Raw genomic sequence first — 23,212 nt, 5'->3', positions numbered from 1 at the left:
TGTACTATTATGGCTGACCTTAAGCATTTGCCAGCCCGGGGCTCTTCACTTCAAGGAGGGCTTAAGAGAAGGGTAGTTATCAGAGTCTTGTGGCGGTGAAGGGGTGTCTGTTTCAATGGTCCAGTTGGATTTCAGGCCCCAGTTATGCCTGTTCAATGAACAGCTTACAAGCTGCCACTGTTCTCAGATTTCATTACTAGAATTTGAGTGTTGTTCTGGTTGGTTTTCTTGTGCCTCACATAGAAATCGGCAAGATTTAAGTACAAATTGTAAGGGATTTTTTCACACACATTTTGCTCCTGTTTCCTGGAATCCAAGAAAAAGAAACGCGCTAGAGCAACCCTTTAAAAAAAAAAAACAAACACCAACAAAATAAAAGCCTGTTCCCATCATTAAGTGCTGCATTCATGCTGCATACAGTAAAACCACACCCACTATATACTGAGAGGCTGCAACAAAACCCACTGCAGGATAAGGATTCTGACACAACAGCCTTGCAGTGGCTAAGAACCAGCATCCAGCACCCCTGCTAGCGAGAAAAACATGGTAAGTGTTTAAAAAAAGTTTTATTTTCATGAATCAACTGCACAGCTGTGATGTGTTGACTTACAGGCTTCTAATAAAAATGTTTGCATAGTGTGGAATCATGAATGCTTAGCCAATGTAACTCTGCAACTGGATCTATCTGATTTGTACTCAGATTAACTGGAAAGTGTTCCTCATATTCCTTACCGGAACACCTACTGGCATTTGTTTGTCAACGTTTGGGGGCAAGCGCCACCTTTCCTGACATCTGCTGATACTTACAACGGATCACTTGTGAAAGGTGAATTCTGTATGTTTTAGTGATGCATAGTTTGGCAGGGTACTTTCCAGCATTGTGTTGCTGTAGAGGATTCGGATTCTCCAAAGCTCACAGTGAGTGAGGGCACTGACCGACTGAGAGTAAATATAATCAGGCCCAGGGCTTTTAATCACTTACTTTTCATCTATTTTCTATCCTGTCTAAATTAAGTTCTGTTTTTGACAATAGACATTCTGCTTTGAGCGGGAATATCTGTCAGAGCTAGGGTAACCAGACAGCAAATGTGAAAAATCGGGACGGGGGTGGGGGGTAATAGGTGCCTATATAACACAAAGCCCCAAATATCGGGACTGTCGCTATAAAATCAGGACATCTGCTCACCCTAGTCAGAGCTGGTGGTACTTTTGATCAGAACTGAAAACATGTTTAAAAGAATAAATCTGAAGAAGGGACAAGTAAATATCTTTGGACCTAGTACAACTGAAGAGACGCTTAAGTGTTCTTTTTCACCCACAGATATCTACATTTTTTGCATGCTGATGCAGTCACCTCTAACTGCACAGGTTACGGAACAGGTCTTGTGCCTCAGTGCCACAGACAAATTTTAAAGAACCATTTCCATGATTTCAAAAATATTTCCAGTGACTAGTTACAAATGAAAGAAAGGAACAGCACAAAGTGAACAGAATGAAAGCAGCATTCCTGACACTTTGTGACCTCTTGATTGGATCAGAGATTTCAATCTGAAGAGCCTCAAAAAGGTCACATATAAAGCAAAGGGTGTTGTTATTGCATACTGCAAGTACATGGTATGTAACTTGATTTCTACTAGTCTAGCATGCACCTAGAATTTCTCTTACTGAACTATCCCTTACATTGGAGCGGGTTTGTAGTATGTATGGTCCATGACTGCTCAACTGTGATGTTAAATTAATAGACTTGGGGCTCAATCCTGCAAGATTATGAATACCCCAACGCTGATCCAGCAAAACTCTTAGGCCGATACTTAAACACATCAGTAGTCCTATTAAGCCAATGGGACTGCTCACATGCTTGAAGTTAAGCACGTGCTTAAGAGCTTTACTGGATTGGAGATTCAGTTTGTAGATAATTTTCACTTTTTTTTATTTTTATATATTTTTCAATCAGATTGTCCTACTTCCATATTGTCCACCAATTATAAGCAGTTTGGAGTAGCCTACTGTGCAAAACACCCAGTTCCAGGCCCTCAAGCTCCCTCGACCAGTATTGCTCAAGGTGATCCATCTGGCCAGTAAAGGAACAGCAACAGTGAGCTATGGAGAGTGTGAGGTGAATCCTCCTTGTCCAGGAAGATGGTTCCAAACACTGACATAATCAACAATGGAGAAGGCAGTGCAGGAGAACACAGAGGAGAGAGAAAACCGGCTAACAAGTCCATGCTGGGAGAGATGGAGGGGATGGAAATTAGAGGTTACATTTTTTAAATTACTGATGTAACAATTTTAAAATGTATTTACACTTCAAAAAACTCTCCAGAAAAATGTCATTGCCCAATCAAATATGGTTGTGTGTGCAACACATTGTTTTTCAGTAGCTGAGGATCTGGCTCAATGTAATGGAGCTATGTGAATTTACCCCTCCAGAAGATCTAACCTACTCCCTTCTCTGGCTTTCAGTTTACCCAACCGGCACGGATCTCTGATCTTGTGGGCTGAACGTCTGATGACTCCCAGGAAACAATATGGGACAATTTCCATAAGGTTCCCTCACTGAGGTTTTCCTTCCCATAGGTCCCTTCCTGCAGCTTTTTCAGTGCGAAGGGGAAATCTGGCCCAGGAATCTCAGAGGGTAAACTGAGACTAGAGGTACCAACACTGACTTTTGTATGTTCCTACAACTCAGGAGATAATCATGGGATACAAGTGATTTCCCAGAGTTTGGCAAGTCAAAGAACTGCTATCAGGCATTTCACAGGTTTCAGTTTATTTCAGGGGGGAGAAGACAAAAAACCCAGAAGACCCACAGTAAGTGGACTGAGTGATTGGGGACTGGATTTCACTATTCAGTAAAGTAGTAGGGGGTTATAGTTTGATCATGAGCCTGATGCTGCTCTCACTTTTAAAATGGTGTAAATCAGGAATACATCTACTGAAATCAATAGAGTCCCACCCGTGTAAAAGTAATGTAAGTTAGAGGAGGATCAGATCCTACATATTTGCTACCTGGCATCTCCTTTTCAATACTATATATTTATAACCCCCAAAATATTTTTTTTAAATAGTAAAATATACTAAACAATTATGGGCCTACTCCTGCAATCTGATCTATGAGGGTGACTCCCAGGCATCTATATGGACTTCCTTCAATGAGATTCCACAACAGCATAAAGGTTCACTTGCATGGAGCAGATTGCAGGAGTGTTTTTTATCTGTAGGGCCAAAATTCAGATGTGCAAATATTAATAGGAATGTTTGCATTAATTACACATAAAAATCCAATGAAAACAGCTTTTGTTTGGTTGGTTTTTTGGTTTAGTCTTGTAAACATTTCATTTAACTGTTTTCAAACCAAAGAGCCCAAAGGGGTCTCTTCTTGACTTTGATCAGAGTTTTTCATCCTGCAGGACTGAGCTCAGACCTTGCCAAAAGTGAAACAGCCCAGTCTACCATCATCCAAACTGAACACAGCCCCCAAAATGCATAAACATAGGAAAACAAATCTGTTTTCTAATTCTTTCATATTTAATAATCCTGGGCCACATTTGGTATGGTACTTAAGTACATGCCTGACTTTAAGTAGCCCTTTAAGTTAGGCATATTTATAGATTCAGAGCCTAAAGGAACCACTGTGATCATCTAGTCTGCGTAACACAGGCCGCAGAACTTCCCTGAATTGATTCCTGTTTTGACTACAGAACATCTTTCAGAAAAAATCCAATCTTGATTTAAAAATTGCCAGTGATGGAGAATCCACCAAAACCCACGGTAAATTGTTCCAGTGGTTCATTCCCATCACTGTTAAAAAGTGGTGCCCTATTTCTGATGTCCCTTGTTGAATTATTGGTTTATTATTTGCTGCATTATTGAAATATTGGTTCTTAACCCAGCGTGTCTTTCTAAAAGCCTCACAAGACCCTTCTGACGAAATGAGAGAGGCCTGTTCTCCCTTTTCTAGAACCAAAGGGAGCTTCAGGAAAACATCTGATTTATCTAGGTATACCCTGCTATCCAGCATAATATGAGCATGCCTAGCAGTTGCACACAAAAAAACAGAGTGCCTGCTTCCCCTCTCACTTACACTAGTGTAAACCAAGGGTAACTGCACAGAAGTCAGCAGGCCAGATCCTCAGCTGGTGTAAACTGACGTAGCTCCAGGATGTGGTGCAATGGAACTCCGTCCAGATGAGAATCAGCCCCTAAAGCACTCGATTCTTTTGGTTATAGGTGACCAATAATTTTCAGTGATTTTTTTTACTTTTCTAGCATAACATTATTAATTTTAATGGCAAGCCATTGATATTAACTGTGACTGACCAAATGTGGGGGAGTGACCTCTACAGAGCAAGCACCAAATGCTTTTCCAAATTCCCCCTCAGTTTTCAGTAGGTGACAAGCCCAAGCTCACACAGAGTCTGTGGCAGAGTGGGGAACTGACCCAGATTTTCCAAATCCCAGGTTTGAACCCTAACCACTGGACCATCCTTCCTTTTGTGGCCCTAATGGTTCCCAAGAGCTTAAACCTGTCACTAGTCCTGGACAGACTACTGTTCGTGGCACAGCTCAGACCAGTGTGACTTTGGAGCAAATTCTATATCTATGTGGGGGAATGAAACATTTTTGTGGCTGGTTGTTTTAAAGTAAGCAGCAACGGTACTAAAGTTGCTCAGAGGTTTAGAACATACCTTTCAACTGTCTTTCATTTCAAGGGTTGTCACTCATTTTGGTCCCAAAGTTACCTACATTCCTACAAATTTGATGTCACCTCGCTTTCAGTCTTAAACTATTTACATCAGAAATAAAGACTTGTGAAGCTCAGGTTCGAGAGCCATTTACACCGAAGGAATCAATCCCACAGCATGTTAAGCTTATCACATGAATATTTGGGGGAGGGAGGAAGGGTCCCTCATTTCTGCATCTTTGTCACCCATTGTGTCCCACATTTGGGCCTCGACAAACTGAGAGGCATGTGTTAGACATAGTCCAGACAGAGGTGGATTAGTGAGCAGTGTACAGGTAGGGTTATCATTGCTTCATGATAAATGTGCATTTCACATGGCAAAGTGCCACCATGTATGTTCTCTGATTTGCCTCCTAGGTTTAAATACCTAAGGCCCTCTTCTAACACAGCAGAATATGAATAAACTCTCACTGATTTCAGTGGGGGAAATTACTTGCATCCTCGAACAAGAGAGCAGGAACGCTGCCATCAGGTATTCAACTGGTATAAACCAGTGTACCTCTACTAAAGTCACTTTTAAAGCACCATTATAAACAAGGGGCTAGATCCTCAGCTGGTGCAAATCACTGTAGCAACGGAGTTATGCTGATTAACACCAGCCTATGATCTTGGTTTTTTAAATGTTGCAGTGGAATGATACACCCGACAATGCAATGGAATATATTTGGATGGGGCCGGGGAGAATGAATGATAGACTGTACCAACTAAAAGTATTTTTTTAATCTCTAACCTCTGTGATTCCATAAGAAATAAAAGATCTAAAAAGGCCTGTCTAGTAAGAAAGCTACTGCTGAAATATGAGGCACAGGAAAAAAAGAATTTGCTGTTTGTGAGTGTTATGGCCGATATCCTAGCCACTGTTTTATAAATCATGTTTAATGAAACAAAAAATTAGGCCAAGATTCTTAAAAATGTCCTATGGTTTGGGATGCCTGAGTTTTTTGGGGTGCCTAACTTGAGAGGCTTTAAGGGAGCTCCTTTAAAAAGTGTCTCAGATTGCGCCTCCAAGGCCACTGGCCACTTTTGAAAATTTTGGCAGACATTTCAAAAAATGAATTGAAGAGGAATTCTAAACGGTAGCCAAACTGGTCCAAGGATTCCGTGTCACGTGAAGGGTATGGCGTCACGTGTATCTTGGTAGGCCCGCACCATATTCATCGTGTATTACTTCCAGCATGTGCGCAGTTACCTTAACATTTTTGCTCACCTATACCAAGAGGTATATATCCTATAATACGCTGCAAATCTAAACGTAGCTTTTGGAATTAGCGAACAGAAATCCTGTCTTTCCCCCGCCCCGTTACTGCACAGATATTATGCAGGACACAACAGGCAGCTATTTTTCTGAGATCCAGTTTTGTGAATAAACATTGCCAATGTCCCATCCATGTACCAAACGCACATTCATTCTATACCGGCTAAGCTGGTCGTTGATGCTTTCCTTAGTGCTGTTTAGATGGCTGGTATACGGCCTCATGAGCCCGGGAAGCAGTGGTAGGCTGGGTCCTCCAAAATCACTACTGGCATTTCAGTATTGCCAATGGTAATCCGCTGGTCAGGAAAGAATTTCCCTCTTGAAAGAAGAGAGCATCATGCACTTTCCCTGACCAGCCCACACTGATGTCAGTGAAGCATCTCCAGTAATCCACCAACACTTACATAACCATAGAAAAGTAGCCATGCTATTGATTTACTCTGCGGCAAGATAGGCTGGTGCCACAACAGGGATGCGTGTCTATTGCCCCACCTCAGTTCATGAACCCCCCTGCAGCAAATCCATCCACTATGTCCTGCACATTGCCAAGAGTCACGGTCTTGCATAGCAGGATATGATGAATGACCCTACGCACTTGCCTGGCAACATGCCCCACTGTGGATTTTCCAGCTCCAAAATGATTTTCCACCGACCAGTGCAGTCCAGCATGGCAAACTTCCATAGTGCGACTGCCACTCACTTCTCTACCGTCAGTACAGCTCTCACTCTGGTGTCCCTGCGCTGGAGAACTGGGGGGAGCTTGGCACACAGATCCAGAAACGTGGCCTTTCGCATCCAGAAATTCCGCAGCTGCTACTCGTCATCGCAAGCCTGCAATACGAGGCACTCTCACCAGTCAGAGCTTGTTTTTCAGGCCCAGAAGTGGCACTCAACTGTCTGCAGCCATCCTTTGAATGCCACCAACAACCTTTGATTGTTTTTCGCTACGTACGTCAGCAATCTGTCCTCAAAGAAGCTGTCATGTCCCCTGTTGTTGAAGTTTTTCAAATACCAGAGGATTGTGCATCCGGTATTTGCAAGATTCATGACAACAGTGCTGATCTCTGTGGGCACCACATTTCTGTCAGAGATGGTGGACAGAGAAAAGTGCCATGTGAGTTTGTGGGATTTTAAAAAAGGCACGAAAATTATGGGATATGGATGGCATCATGGGGTGGAGAGAGTTGCATGATGGGAACTTGACCCCTTACTCCCAGTCATCCCTGAGCAACTAATTTCTACCCCATGATTCGCTGTGAAAGTTTCCCAGAAGCCACTGCACCGGATGGTGGTGCATGGCATGCTGGAAAACCTACCCATGGCACACTGCACATTGACACAAGCACTTCTGGTGAGTATGTGCAACGCCAACACATGCAGCCAAGCATGCCCGTGCACAGCTGATTTACGAATTGTGGCAGTCATAGACAGACATAACTTACATCAACCAAAGCTTGTAAATGAAGACATGGGCTTGAGTGGATCCTTACTCCTCAAGAAGTCTCACTGAAGTCGGGGGGCTCTAGATGGAGGAAAGTACTGTTCCACGTGAGCAAGGACCCCTCATTCTGACCCTTGGACTGCAGTGTTTTTTGGAATAACACTAAAAAAAATCAAGCACATTCTACGTTTACAAAAGAGCAACCTTAAAAATGTTAAATGTTCTTATAGCTGAAAGGAGCTACTTCTTCCTGACCGCAAGAAGAGCCATGAGTCGCTCAGAAAGAGATTATGTTCAGTCACTTTCAAATAGTTCAGCTAAGTGGTAAGTCTACAGATATGAAGTCACTTGGGAGTGAGGAAATTTAAGGCACTGAGGCATGGATACACAAAGGGATTTACGTTGCAACACTCAGCATCACAGCCCCTGACTTTTAAGCACCTAGAAAAATCACAGGAACAAAACTGTGATCCACAAAGCCTGAGTGGGGCACCTAGGCTCCCTATACAATCAATGGGGGAAAACAGGCACGTTAGAATGAGATCCACAAAAGCCAGCATGCTAGGCAAGGAGCCAGCTAGCTAGCAAGGGAGATGCTGATGAGAGTGATGTGTCCAAAGTCCCACCCCCTCACAGAGATAAACATCTAAGTCTGGGCTGCAGGGAGGAACCTATTTTTGCTTAGTTAGCCAGGAAGGAGAATACCTTTCTTGGAATAAGGTGGCTCAGGCACCTAAGGTGTCTTGCAGGAACAAGTTAGGCGCCTGCCTCGTTCCACCCAAAAATGGCACATCTTATAACTTGTAGCCCAGTGGTTAGAGCACTTGCCTAGGATGTGGGAGGCTCACTTACAATTCCCCCTAATCTACCAGACGGGGAGAAGGAATTTTTGAACAGGGTTCTACCACCTCTCAGGAGAACGCTCTTATCACTGGGATAAAAGTTATAGGGTGGGCACCACCACTGCCTCCTCCACCTCTGGCCGGATGGATTCTGAATGGAACCTGATGCGGTAGGCAATCCCTGACCATGCCTACCAGATCAGGCCCCAGACAGGACTTAGATGGATGAATGCCATCTTCCCCCAGTTCATGACTCATTCTGGGACTTAGGCAGGAGACAGGTGTTTGGATGCCTACAGTGAGGCAGCTGCATGCACACCCAGATGCAGAAACATAGACACATACAAGGTCCAGCGGGAGTTCTGTAGATCACAGAGGAGACTAAAACTGGGACATAAGTGCCTAACTCGAGACTTAGGCACCTGAGTATATTTGTGGATCAGGGCTGCTGAAGAACACTGGAAAGATGAAGAGAAGTTACATGAACTGTGCTGAAAACAAAAGTCTTCATGGTAAACTTTAATTCTTCCATATAACATAAAAACATGCAAATGTGACAGCTAGTCTGCTATGCTGTGAGAGAATGAAAGAGAAGTGACCAGATAGATGAATCAGATCCAGCTTTCTGATCAGATAGCTAGAAAGATATCAATCCATGAAGGATTCCTGTAATCTTCAGATTAGAAAGAGTGATGCAGCCTTTAATGAGATGCAATTTTTGGATTATTAACTCTGTCTCAAATGAGTTTTTGAAGCTGTAAATCCCATTACCACTTTTCCATTGGTGGCTGGCATAGGCAGAGTGAAATTAATAGGAACGGGGAATCTGTGGACATGACATTACAGCACAAATGCCCAACTGCAGTCTTGCCCAGAGAAGGAACGGTAGGTTTTGTCAGATTGGGCGAATAACAATCTGTGGGGAAGACCTTACTATTCCATGTGCGTTGCTGAATTTAACTTCCCTAGGTGGCCACATTCTGTCCTCAGCTGTGCTTGTGTGGCTCCCTCTGACCTTCATGGGAGCCCTGTGTAGTACTCTTGAGGAAGCAAGGAATCTTTGGTTTCAGTAAGAGATTTTATTTAATTGTTACCATCAGCAATTAAATGGATGTGACTGGATGCAACGTCTTGTTCAGAGAGGGCTTACACTGCCCCTTTTCCCTCTCTCTCACTCACTCGATATCTACGTGGTCCACAAGATGGCATTATGCCACACCCTGTGTCTTCTGCCCATACTGGGATGAGATGCACTCTGTCAGCATCAGAGAAATTCCTCAGTAGTTTAGCTGAGTCACATTTTCTCCTTTGTTAAATTACCATTCAACTGAATTCTGCATGTTCTCCCTGTTTCCTTTTACCTACATAAGTCCCGATTCTGCTGTCTGCATTCCTGGGGGGAAAAACACCAATTTCTAAGAGCATTTTGCTTGAATAAGCATGGTAGGATGTGGACAAGTCTAGCTAAAAAGGGTGAAGATGGTAGTTACCCTGGAGTGTATGGAGTGACTGTGTCTTCGTATTGCTAAGAAATTGCAGCTGGTAGATTTCAAACTAATTAAGAATACTTGGAATTTATAAAGGGCTTTTTATGTTCTAAATGTTGTATAAACAATAATTAATCTAATTAATTAGATTACTAATTAGCCAATTACCATATCACTTGCATTCTATTTTAGAAGATTAAAATAATTCATTTAACTACAACTACATGGTACAGATGGACCCAAGCCTTAAAATTCAGATCTGGTTTGTGATGCAGATTTTGAAGCCCTCCCATCTCACTCCTGGAAACTAGGTCTCGGAATGACTGAAGTGGCCTGCTAGGACAGCATTGTGCAGAACTGTAGGACTCAAATCCAAGTGGCCTCTTCGGGCACAGAGATGTGTCCCTTGCGGTATAGGATCCCATCCTGGAATGTGAAGACTGTGGAGGTCTGGTCCTGACTGAGGTCTAAGGCTTGATAGGTTTGGATCGCTAGGTAACTGAGAGCAGATGGAGGATAACATGTCAGAAGCTATGGTGCCAGAAATGAAGTCTTAGGGCTTAAGAATCATGGACATAGTCTCCTCATCAGGATTGTAGTACTCATCCTACACGGCAATGCATCCACCTTCCCGTTCCTTATATCCAGCCAATAGATGACCACAAACTCTAATCTCATGAAGAGGGACTTGCATGGCTGCCACTGGTTCAGGTACCTGGTCATTTTTACTGTCAGAACTTGGGGACTGGGAACCTACCACGCTCCAGAAGATGGCACCATTCTTCAAAGGGTGCTTTGATGGCCACAGTTCCTTATCCAAAATATCATAATTCATCTCAGCAAGAGTTAGCTTTTTGCAAGTAAAAAACATGCAGATGAAGGTGATCGGGAGCAGTGGGTTGGGACAAAATTTGAAGTCTCCACCTCTACCGTAAACAGTCTGGTGGGGTCTGGGTGGATCAAGGTGGGAGTTGTGATGAATTTCTGTTTCAAATTATCAAAGGCAGCCTGTTCTTCTGGGAATCATGAAAAACAGACTCCTTTTCACAGCAAAGTTGGCTGAGAGGACTGGCCAAAGCAGAGAATCCTGGAGTAAATACTCTATAAAAAACAGCAAAGTCAAGAAGTGTTGGATTCCAGAGACATCCTTTGGTGCTACCCAATCCATGATGGCCACTTTGTGGGGATCCATTGTCAGTCCCTTGGGTGAGATGACATATCCAAGAAATTCAGGAGTGTCCTGGGCAAACTTGCATTTCTCTAATTTGACACAGAGGTGATTCTGGCATAGATTTCAAGAATGCTACACACATGCTGGTCGTGAAGAGCTGAGTCTTCAGAGAAAATCAGAATGTCATTAAGGTAAATAATGACCAAGTGGTCCAGCATATCATGGAATATACCATTCATAACATGTTGAAAGGTTGCTGGAGCATTACCTAGACTGCATGGCGTAATTAGATGGCCTTATCGAGTATGAAAGGTAGTCTTCTACTTGTCTCTCTCATGCAAGCAGACCAGCTTATAGGCTATGCACAGATCTAACTTTGTGAAAATACAGGGTGTAGGTGGGCAGTTTAAGAACTCACCTATTAAGGGAACCGGGGAGCAGCTTCATACAGTCATCTTGTTCAGGGCTTGATAGTCAATACATGGCCACAAAGAGCTGTCCTTCTTGACAAAAAGATGAGAGGGCCTGCTGGGGACATGGATGAAACCCTTCTGAAGGTTCCCTTGCAAGTACAGGTGTAGAGTCTGAAATTCAGGTTCGGAGAGGGCGTATATCTGATGGAATGGGATCTCGGTTTCAACCTGGAGATCAATCAGGCAATCGTAAGTCGGATACTGGGGCAGGATGTCCACCTTCACTTTGTCAAATATAACAGTGAAGTCACGGTATTTGTGGGGGATCTTGGACAAAGCACACAGAGCTGTGGGGAATACTGAGGGTCCTGGTCTTCCAGTGGGTGGTGTGAACCTCAGAGTGAACCAGATCCTGGGAGTCAGGATAGCTGGCAATACTAGGAGTTAAAGTGTAGGGTTCACTCCTGCCAGTGAATGTGGGAATGTGGTAAGAGAGGGCATATCTAAGATGACAGAAGCATGAAGGGCTCAGATTAATCCAAATTGGAGGGTTTCCTGGTATCCTCAAGGGTAATAACCATAACTGGCAAGGTCTGGTGGGTTACTGCTCCCAAGAAGAGAAGAGACCCATCAATAGTGTCGACCAGATCTAAAAAGTCCTTGCATATGGTGGGAACTGCATAGGTCTTAGCAAAGTTCAAGTCCATAAAGTTAGCTGAGGCCCCAGAGTCAACTAGGGCCTTTAGGTGAATTTTACCAGTAGTTGAATCAATCGAGGTATTTAGAGCTCCACAGGTAGCTCACTCAGGGGTCCTTCTTTGATGACTGTGATCCATAGGTGCTGGGAACTCCCAGACAGGGGAGATTACCAGCTCTGCCCAGAATCACTCCTACAGGCTATGCACCTGGCATTTCCCAGCTCCATTTCTGCCCTCAGCTTCACTGGACATGTCAAGGCAACGTGACTGGTTTCCCCACAATATAAGCATAAGCCTAACTCCCAGCATCAGTATTTCTCCAAGTCAGAGAGGTACAGGTGAACCTGGCTGGCTTGCAAGAGCTCTGATGCCAGGGAAGACCTGCGCGTTAGGGGTGTCATGAGCAGGGTAAATGACGACCTCCGGAAAAATCAAGGTACACTCATGATGACAATCCATGAGGCGATCATCAGTTCTGATACACAGGTCAATCAGATTGTTCAAAATGGACAGAGGCTCCATGCACGCAAGCTCATCCTTTATACCCTCGTTTAACCCCCAGTAGAAATGTTGCTGTGCCACCTCATTCCACCTGGTGTCAGAAGCCAAAACAATGAAATTCAGCAGTGTATTTGGCACCGGGCCGGCATCCTGGCAGTAAAGCCTGAAGGGCTGTCTCAGCATTCCACACCTGGTTGGGGTCATCAAAGGTGAAGCGACAATTAGAGGAATTCATTCAAACTATGTCCAAGAGGAGGCTGGACTATTGCAGGAGTGGGGAAAGCCAAGGCCTCCCCAGGCAACAAACAAGCTAAGCACCAGACAGGCCTGGTCCATAGGGAATGATTGAGGGCGTAGGAGGAACAGGAGCTGACAAAACTTGCCCCCACCTCTGTCAAATGGGTCAGGCAGAAGAATCTTCGGCTCTGGGAAAGGCGGAGTAGGAGGAGCCAGCAGAGCAACCTGCGTCTGAAAAGGCTGCATTTTGCGATTGCAGGGCAGTTACTTGCACCTGCAGGTTCTGGATGCCATCCATTACTTCAACTGGGGCCTTAGTACAGTCCATGCTAGCGCTGAGGACCCCGGGCCCTAATTTTAAGGGCTGCTCAATCTCTCAGCTGACTGGGATGAAGGTGGTCTAGTATGCTGGTCGGAGCAGGCATCAGGCCTAGTGGCCAGAGCTGGCATCAGGAACCAAAGACCAGGGACAGAGCCAGAGTCAGGAGCAGCAGGAATTAGGTAATGCAGGAGCAAACACAGTGCTGGGCATCAGCACTGAGCAGCCAGCGAGCTGCTGCTGCCTATGGCTTAAGAACCAGCCTGCTTGCCCCTGCAGCCGATCAGGTGGCATGGCCAATCAGACAGTCTGCTGCAGGCCAGCTTTAGTGATGAGACTGCCTGGATATTAGCTCTGCTACAGGCCCTGATTCCTGACACCAACTATGAAATGGTGGGGCCACTAAGAGGTGGATGGTGTTGAAGCACAGAGGCCTTCTTTCCTTCTTGCTGTTTGTTTTGTATAAACTGCTAAGAAAACTTAGCATGTAAAAGGGGGATTTTCAGAAGTGCTCAGAGTTAACCTAATTCTGCTTGCACTGTAGTCAACAGAAGTTTTACCACTGACTTCAAAGGGATCAGGGTTAGGCCAACACTGAGTGCTTTTGAAAACCTCACTCTAAATTTCCAATGCACTTTACAAAGCTCAACAAACTAATCCATAAACAGTGCCTGAGAGTCAGGTATATGCTGTATTGTTGGGCTAAAATGTAGCCTTTACCTTCTTTACCATAAACACATTGCAACGGGTATATGAACCAAACAAAAACCCACTCGCAACCAAAGCAAGACTCTCCACTTCATACGCTTCTCCTTCTGCAGAGATGTGAGAGAACATGTGACAGATGTCAGCCATGCTGCTTGACACACCTGAACCTAGGTGTCCCATGTCTGAGGTGAGGTGAGGCCTAACAACTGGGCTATAGAATCAGTCTCACCTATAAGAACTGTTCCACTTTGTATAACTAACTAAATTTTGAGTGGGCCAGAAAGAGTGCCCTAACCACTGGGGTATTGACTATTCTGGGGGTGGGTCTCTCTCTTGTTGACCAGAAATTCCAACTTGGAGCTGAGAAAATTCTTGATGAAAATTTCATTTAACCAGTATATTACTGCAAAACATTTTGGTTTTGACAAATCAGCATTTTCCAATGAAAGAACATTTAATCAAAACATTTCCGACTAGTACTACTAATGGGAACTTCAGTAGGCAAATGGCCATTGGCCAGAGTACATCAGCATAATTCCTCTGGTGTCAGTGGAGCTATGCTGATGTACACCAGATGAGGATCTGGCCCCTAAAACCAGACAACTGTGTGCATAAGTCTTTTTGAACTTATGCTTGACATATCACGTCTGGCACAAAACTGTGTAATACCACCCTGCCCCCCCTCCAAACTAATAAAAAGATTTAGCCGAATCAGGCCCATAGATCTTGGTATATTATCATAGCCAGGAATCTGTCATCTGTTGCAGTTTATCCCTTTCATGTATATTTGTTGCTGAATCACTAATATGTGGCTAAATATAAGGTACAAGGAGCCATAATTGTCTGTACTGTAGCTTGTACTCCTGAAAAGAGTATAAAGGCATGAACACCAGCAGAACATTATGGAGGATCAGACGCTAGGTTTTTTAATGCCATTAAAATACATGAAAAAATAATCCTGCCAGATTTGAAGTGCTCAGTACTGGTGTGATGCAGGCATCTGAATGCTTGAAGAGCAAATACAAATCTGTGACAGAAATAACTGGTAAGCTATGCTCCTGTCTTGTATGGTTGTATTCCTTCTCACTTTTAAGTCTTTATCCCAGAGTGAAAAACCCTTCATGGACTTTGATTTACTTCTTCCAGACAAGCTGTGAAAAAAAATCAACAATCTTTTGCTTACCTTCATTGTACGTCCTGCCAGCTTTCAATTTACCCCAGCAATAAGTCAGCTTTGGGCTTTGTTCACTAGCCCTTAATCACAGGAGAGTTTGCACAAGGAATGGGAGGTCACAAGAGAGTAGGCTGCAGCCTACATCCGTTGGGGCTGAACCTGTGAGACAGACTCCCATTGACTTCAGCACATCTAAGGAACAGGTCCCTCGCCAACACAAAGCCAGCAGTTACCAGAACTTGGACTGGACAGTTAGTTATGCAACAGCTCTGACCTTCACAGCCTTGCTCCCCACATATTAATGATTTGTAGCAGAGTAGTACCTAGAGGCTCCAACCATTCTGCTTGGGATTGTACAGATATTGGTAAGGGACAGTCCCTGACCCAAGGAACTTATTGCTTAAATAGAAAAAAAGACAACAGATGAGAGAAAGGAAGGTTATTCCCCCCGTTTTACAGATGGGGCACTGAGGCACAGAGATTCAGGAACTTTCCCAAGCTAGAGCCAGAAACTGAAGCCAGAACTCCTAGTCCAATATCTTAACTATAAGACCATCCTTCTTATTAGTCACCTATAGTCTCTTAGACTGAGGGGGAACCACGCTCTGAGGATACTGATGCATTTTCCTGATGGTAAACACCAACTCAGACATTTTCTACACTCCAACCCTCAGCAAACATGGTCAATATGCTTGGAAGAATTACTACTTGTCTTCTATAATACCCAGGTAGGTGGGTCCCTTTGGGGCCTATTTGAACCTCCTGCTCTGAACCAGACATAAGGACATATCTATCTAAGGAACTCATACGGACCCCCTTACTATCTGAGGGTTTCACAATCATTATTGTATTTACCCTCAGAACACCCCGCTGCGGTGGGACACTGCTGTTATCCCCACTGCACAGATGGGGAACCGAGACACAGAATCACTTAGGGTTGAACGTTCAAAAGGACGTTACTTACATGTTACTTGGCCCACCTTGATTATCATACACATTGTAAGGAGAGTGATCACTTTAGATAAGCTATTACGAGCAGGAGAGTGGGTTTGTGCGGGGGGGGGGGGGGAGGGTGAGAAAACCTGGATTTGTGCTGGAAATGGCCCAACTTGATTATCATACCCATTGTAAGGAGAGTGATCACTTTAGATAAGCTATTACCAGCAGGAGAGTGGGGTGGGAGGAGGTATTTTTTCATGCTTTTTGTGTGTATATAATAAGATCTTCTATACTTTCCACAGTATGCATCCGATGAAGTGAGCTGTAGCTCACGAAAGCTTATGCTCAAATAAATTGGTTAGTCTCTAAGGTGCCACAAGTCCTCCTTTTCTTCTTGTTACTTACACTGACACTTCCACTGATTTCAACGGAAGTTCGGCTCCTAACTCCTTCTGAGCAATCAGCCCTAACTGACTTACGCAAGGTCACACACTGTGTTTGTGGCGGACCAGAAATCAAACGGAGGTACCCTACAGCCCAGTCTAGCACTCTAACCACTGGACCATCCTTTTTTACAGGAGATAAACAGTAGTGGGAGACTGAATAGCACGACAAATGCCACCTTTCCTACTAGAGGCACGATCCTTTCCCCTGTAACAACCAGGAAATCATTGGGACTGTATTTTTCAAAAAAAACCCTTCTTGTTAACACACATTACTAGCAAAATGCTGAAAGATCACCTGCTGAGTGAAGACAGGGAGCCTACAGAATTCATGGGCATTATATATTCCATTAAGGCACACTGCACTGCAAAGCAGTCTGGATTAATTAACCAGCCTTCTTACTCAGTATGGATTTTACAGGAGCTGTGGCCAAGAATGAGACAGCATCAGAATGTACAAATTCTCTGCAGTCATACTCAGAGTTTGTCCTTCACCGCCCACATCCAGCCACCTCCCCTACCACTTCATCCATCTCAGACCATTAGAATGTCATGGTGATGTGTGAGGAAGACGGAGACATCCAGGGGCTACTCTGGTTGTTGTCATGGACAAACAGTTATAACTAGAGCTGGTTGAAAAATGGATTTTCCAGCCTGTACAAAATTTCAAGATTGGAGGAGTGGGGGTGGAGGAGGGCTGGCGAATGGTCCCAAACTGGGATGCAGAAACCAAACTTTTTTACAAAAATGAAATTAAAAAAACAATGTTTCAGGTCAATTGAAATGTTTTGTTTCAATAAAATTCAAAACATCTTTTTGTTCTGTGTTTGGAGAGTGCCTAGCACAATGGGATTTTTGTCCATGTTTGGGGCTCCTATGTGCTCCTGAGATACAAATAAAAATTAAGAATTACACCCACATTTGCTCCTGCTTCCACTGATGTCGATGGGAGCAAGAACAGGACCAGAAATAAATTCAATACCATTTTCCTAGTATATGTTTGGAAGAACCACATTCCTTGGCTGTCTAAATAATTGTTATAGCAGAACTATCCTATAAGTGCTATAGAACTATAAGTGCTGCTTATGGCCCCCATTCAGGACCACTCTTAAGCACCTGCTCAACTTTAAGCACGTGCTTCAGTCCCATTGAACTCAATTAGATTTATGTGCTAAATCCTGTTCACTCCAGTGGAACTTCAGCATGTGCTTAAGGGCTTCCCTGAATTGGGATGTATATTGATGTGATCAGCCTGAAAAGGATTTTGTTTAAGTTTCTCATTCGCAAAATTTAAAAATGTAACAAGTTCTCGCAAGCCACTCCAGACCCAAACACAAGGTGATGGCTTCACCGCAGGATCAAACAGGGAGTGCAAATGAGCTGCAAGGAGCATATCCTTTTACAGACAAAGGACTAAATTCCTCCCAGCTCTTACGTGGGTACATAGAGCTGGGGTAAGGTCAGGAGAAAGGAGCCTCCCACAGTTCACATAGTCTACGTTAGTGGTGGGCAGAAGGGCGCTCTCTGAGCTTAGGGGATTGCTTTGTTACCTGCCCACAGGATCACACTGTCCCAAAGGAGGTGGGGAGGGCAGAAAGCAGAAGGAGTCATGGCTGCATCCTCTCTGTGCCACAGAAGGGTGTTTGGGAGAGAATATAGATTCACAGATTTTAAGCTCAGAGGGACCCATTATGATCATCTAGTCGGACCTCTTGCTTAACACATAGAAGCCACAGAATTTCACCTATCACCATTAATTTCTGCATCAAGCCCATATATATCTGGTTGAGCTGGAACATCTCTTTTAGAAAGACATACAAGATGCTGCACCCCTTAAATCCAATGGGATTGCTCAAATTAGTAGAAACTACACCTGGTAATAAGGGTTGCAAGACTGGACAATACATGAAGATAAAAACAAACCAGAGGAAACAACAACCCTGAGGTAAGGTAAGAGAAGGAAAGAGCAATGGAAAGGACAACAAGTAAGGCTGTGAGTCTGTCACAGAGGTCACGGATTCTGTGACTTTCCGGGACCTCTGTGACTTCTGCAGCGGCCAGCACAACTGACTCCCGGGCCAGCCACACTGGCCACTGCTGGGGCACTCTAAGGCCACCCCGTGTTTCCCCTGCCCCACCTCCAGCAGCAACAGTCTTGAGCAGCCCTCCCACCCCCTTCACGGAGCACCAGCAGCAGTCTCAGGCCATCCGCCTCCCATCCCCGACCGAGCACCAGTGGTTGTCTCGGGCCGCCCCTCACCCCCGAGGCTGTCTCGGGCCACACACCCCCGGAGCACCAGCAGCGGTCCCCAGCTGCGCATGCCCCCCCACCGCTCGAACAACAACTGAGCCCCTGGGCCACCTTCCACCTCAGAGCACCAGTGGCACCCCAGGGCCGCACCCAGCCTCAGAGGTGCCCCGAAGTCCCCCCTCCAGGACACCCAAGATTTAGTCAAGGGTATGTAGTACAAGTCACTGACAGCTCACGGGCCATGAATTTTTGTTTACTGCCCGTGACCTGTCCATGACTTTTACTAAAAATACCCATAATTAAATCTTAGCCTTAACAATAAGATTATCCTGCATGAATGAAGTCAGTGGGAGCAGGAATGTGCCCTTAGAGAGTAACAAAGCGTTCTGTGTTTGCTTGGTAAAATGTAGGGAACAGTCCTGCATTGGCTCCTTCAGACTGATGGACCAGGTGGAAATTAATAGGCCTTTTCCCACATCTAATTTCTATGGCATGTACGTATGTCCCTCAAGGGATCAAACACCAAAAACTCATCAGAGCCACTTCTTACTGTGACTCGAACTAAAGCAGAAAGGCAACATACTAAGCAATGCTTCGACACTCCAAATTCTTCCTGAAGTCAGTGGAGTTACAGCAGGAGTTAATTTGACACAGTATAGTTACAATTATTCTCCACTGTAGCCAATCGGGCCTTGGGCAGTCATGCCTAGGGGGGAAACAAGAGTTTGTCCTACTGGTTAGAGTTGGATCCAGGGTGGGCAGAGTTCAGGAAATGAGCTGAGGGTCAGTGCCAGAGGGACAGAAGCCAAATGCCAGAACTGGAGAGTCGATCAGAATCAAAAACCAGAGAGGCAGAGCCTGGTTGCCTAGTAGCGAAGTTAGTGAGGGAGCAGGCCAGCAGCTGGTCCTAGCTGGTCTGGTCCCTGACATCCAATGTTGGGGTATCAGATCAGTGACCTACTTTCCCTGCTACCCAACCAACTGTGCTAAGCTTGGGGTCATATTCCCTTTGCTCCAGATCCTGACCTAATTTCTGCCCACAAAACACCTGTTGAAGTCAATAGGAGTTTTGCCCAAAACGGATGGCATGATCAGACATTTTGTATGGAAATTCTCCATGTGGGTTGTGTTCTCAATAATGAATTTGAGAATATGGGCAACGTGATGCCTCAGAGGGGTACTGCTGTCTCAGGAAATGCAAACTGAGCAGAGCAGGAGAGATTGAAGCTAGTGAAAATGGCAATGGGAAAGATTTTAAGGCAATCTGGAGGATCAGGACTGGCCATTATTATTCCATCCTGAAAAAAAAAAAATAAGACCAGGGCACCTGATAACACTGCATTGCCCAGAACAGACCAAATTCTGCCCTCAGTTAAACTATGAGCTGTGATTTCAATGGAAGGGGTCAGGGTGTAGCCGAGTTCAGAGTACAACATGGCCCTAAGTTTGACTGGTGTGAGGCACCCCTATGCTGCAGGTGAAGCATTGGAAAGCTGCTCCGTACAAAAAGCACAGCGGCATTTGTTCAGAGGAAAAGATCCTGGGTCAGATTCTGCTTTCAGTTACATTGGTGTAAATCTGGAGTAATTTCACTAACATTCAGAGGAATTATTCCAAAACTGTACCAGTGTAAGGTGAGTGCAGCATCTGGCCCAGTCTCTGTTTCCTGAAAATGGATGCCATCACGCTAATTGAAAACAACAGACACATTGAAAAGCAGCAAGAGGAGACGCTGATGTAGCAATTTTCTTGTAAAATGCCATTTCATTTCTCTGCTGAGCATGTAAGAGAATTAGCCAAGCTGTACTCTAAGGACCAGATCCTCAGCTGGTGAAAATCAGCATAGCTGCTGTGCTGATTCACACCAGCTAAGGAGCTGTATTCTAAATACTTGTGTTTAGAACCCTGCATAAGTTTATGCATAGAAAATAACAGCTAAGCTTAAAGAGATATTGGGCCTGATTCTCCTCTCACACCCAGTTAAATCAGGAGTAATTTAATTTAAATCAGTGAAATTACACCTGTACAAAACTGGGGTGACAGCAGAATCTTGAAATGCATGTGGGCCATAATAATAAGTGTTTTGTGTATCTCTGGTACTTTTTAGCTGTCTTCACACAGGACTTTATGCCCATTTAACAGATGAGGAAACAGGAGAAAATTGGTGAAGTGACTTGCTCAAGGCCATGCTACAATTCAGTGGCAGTTGGGGCAAGAACAGAGATCTCCTCTCGCCGTCAGTCCTGTTTTCTAACCACTAGACACCATTGCCTCTGGCTGCTTAAGTAAGCTAAGTTGTTCATGGAAACATGTGTGCCCAAATCTCTCCTCAGAAATCACCCCCCAAAAAAGCACATTTAGCAAAGCTAAATCTATTTCTTCCCCTTCTCTAACTCAGACTAGAGAAGATGTGGACATTCCCTTTAACCTGCAGGAACCAGCAAAATGCTTGTGTCATAGCAATTCTAAACCCACAGTTAACATCATGGTTATTTGTTCACAAAATTGTTAAAAAAAAAAAAAAAAAAAGACTGACCTAAAACATCCAGGCCCTTCTGCCCACCTAACAAACCCCAGTATGGCCTTTGAAACAAACAAGCAAAATTCAAAGTACAGCCAAGCCTTACATAACTGTCAAGATGTGTGCCTGGATCACAAAAGCAAGGGCATGACCTTACTGCTGGAGCCATTGTACACCTTCCCCATGACCTCTCCCATGTTTGTTACTTTCCCTTAGTCGTGTCAATTTAATTTAGTACATAATCCTTCACAGGACTGAGCTCCTCCTGGAAATGGCTTCATCTCACATTGACTTTGGCAGTAGATGAGGGTACACAGCACACTCTGGGAGGTGTTCATTATGTCACAGGATCAGGACCTTAAGCCATGATCCTGCAAACACCTGCTTCCATGCTTAACTTTGACTTTCAGGGGATTTCTCTCATGTGTAAAGTCAAACACATACATAAGTGTTTCCTAGATACAGACCTTAGACTGTAAACTCCTAAGAGAAAGGACAGAGATCAGAATCTGATCACAGTTACAGTAGTGTAAACAGAGTTTCTCTGGATTTACACTGATGTAACTGAGATCAGAAGCTGTTCCACTGTCTTTAACTTGGTTGTAAACTGTCAGGCACATTTCTGGCATTGTATTAATAATTCTTTTCTTATTCATGCCAGTTTAAATCTGGGGAGATTCCACTGAATGCAATGGAATTGCTTCAGATTTACATAAGTGTAACTGAGAAGAGGGCCTGTGGGAAACTGGTGGCTGACACCTGTTGCAAACCACACATTATTTCCCTGATGTAAACAGAGCATTTATACTATAGGTTTGGGGTAGGGGGAATCCTACATTTTAAACAAAGAATATTTTTTCCTTGATTAAAAAGATAGGGACAGATTCAGGTGCAAATCAGTGTAGCTGCACTGAAGTTAATGGAGTTATGACAATTTACACCAGCTGAGGATCTGTCCCATAGTTTATTTTTGTATTCTATAATCTCTCTCTCTCTCTCTCTTCACCTAGGATAAGATTCTCCCAGCAGGCTTCAAATCTTAATTGGAAAATCATTCTCTTTAACTGCAAAGAAATCAGGGGTTAATTTCATAGATGGAAAGGGAAAAATCTTACCGACTTCTTCTGCAACAGCAGGTGAGGTAGCTGTTTCTGCACCTTTCCTTTTGGGGAGGACTCTGTGTTCCGTCCAGCACACTGGAGAGACACTTTCCCCCCTGCCCTGCTTCTTGCTGCACTGAATTTCCTTTGACTCACTCTTCTTTGTTGCCACAGGAATCTTTCTACATTAAACTGATGGGCCCCTGGCAGAAGCTTCCAGTCAATTCACTTTCACCACCACAGCAGCAGCAAATCTTCTTCAGCTGTAGACACTCAAAGAGCAGGGCACAGGGGAAAATGCTTGAAAAGCCTGAGTTGCAACACTTTCAATACGAAAGAAATAAAATTTTCATCTCAGGGGGGTGTCTGTGCATTAGCTCCCAAGAATGCAATGTCTTTGGAACATTACAAGACAATCCTTTGGGCATTTCCAAACTGCTGCAGGGCAAAAGGAGGCCAAAAAAAAAAAAAAAATTGTCATTAGAATTCTTCCACCCCTCCTCCAGACACTCTGCCTTGGCTTGATTTTGTACAAAATATCCCTTAGGGAAATAGCCAGGGCTACAGTATTCTCTTCAGCAAAAGGGCTTGGAAAGAATCAATAGTCTCTTCAACAGCAAGATTCTTTTTCTGCTGAGAATTGAAATATTTGTGATTCTTATTTAATTCACGGCTTTAGGTTTCAGGGTTCCTGTCATGGGGCATCCAGTTGATTTCAAATTCACAGGCCTTTTGTCCCTCCAGCCATTGGACTGACAGCCTCAGGATGCCCTTCCATGGCTACCGACCTCTCTGTTTGCAAAGATATACAGACTGAATGTCTTCCTATTTGCTGTATTGTCTGCTTTCAAATGTTGCCTTCAAATATTTGCAACACGAATCAGTCTTGAGCTTGATGTGTTTGGGTGGGGAGCAGACTTCTTTGGCAAGCACAGGGAACCCAACCGCCCCCCCCCCATCACTCCTAC

The 23,212-nt window shown here is 44.2% G+C and overlaps 2 long non-coding RNA genes across 3 annotated transcripts in view; one reads left to right on the top strand and one right to left on the bottom strand.

Annotated features, from left to right (window-relative positions):
- LOC114018789 overlaps positions 1 to 23,199 on the bottom strand; it is a 56,470-nt gene extending 33,271 nt beyond the window's left edge. The window contains exon 1 of one of the 2 annotated variants that reach the window (XR_006285831.1): positions 22,260 to 23,199. This is a non-coding gene — a long non-coding RNA (uncharacterized LOC114018789). The remainder of the gene's footprint in view (positions 1 to 22,259) is intronic. The other variant, XR_003564025.3, reaches the window with a different exon arrangement.
- On the top strand, positions 220 to 5,573 carry LOC122462949. The gene is made up of 3 exons (XR_006285856.1): positions 220 to 546; positions 701 to 826; positions 1,322 to 5,573. It is a non-coding gene; the product is annotated as an uncharacterized LOC122462949 (long non-coding RNA).
- Positions 23,200 to 23,212: the final 13 nt, after the last annotated feature.

This window comes from Chelonia mydas, chromosome 1, assembly GCF_015237465.2.
Source record: "Chelonia mydas isolate rCheMyd1 chromosome 1, rCheMyd1.pri.v2, whole genome shotgun sequence".
NCBI classification, from domain to species: Eukaryota; Metazoa; Chordata; order Testudines; family Cheloniidae; genus Chelonia; species Chelonia mydas.
This window is presented reverse-complemented; position numbering and strand designations above follow the sequence as displayed.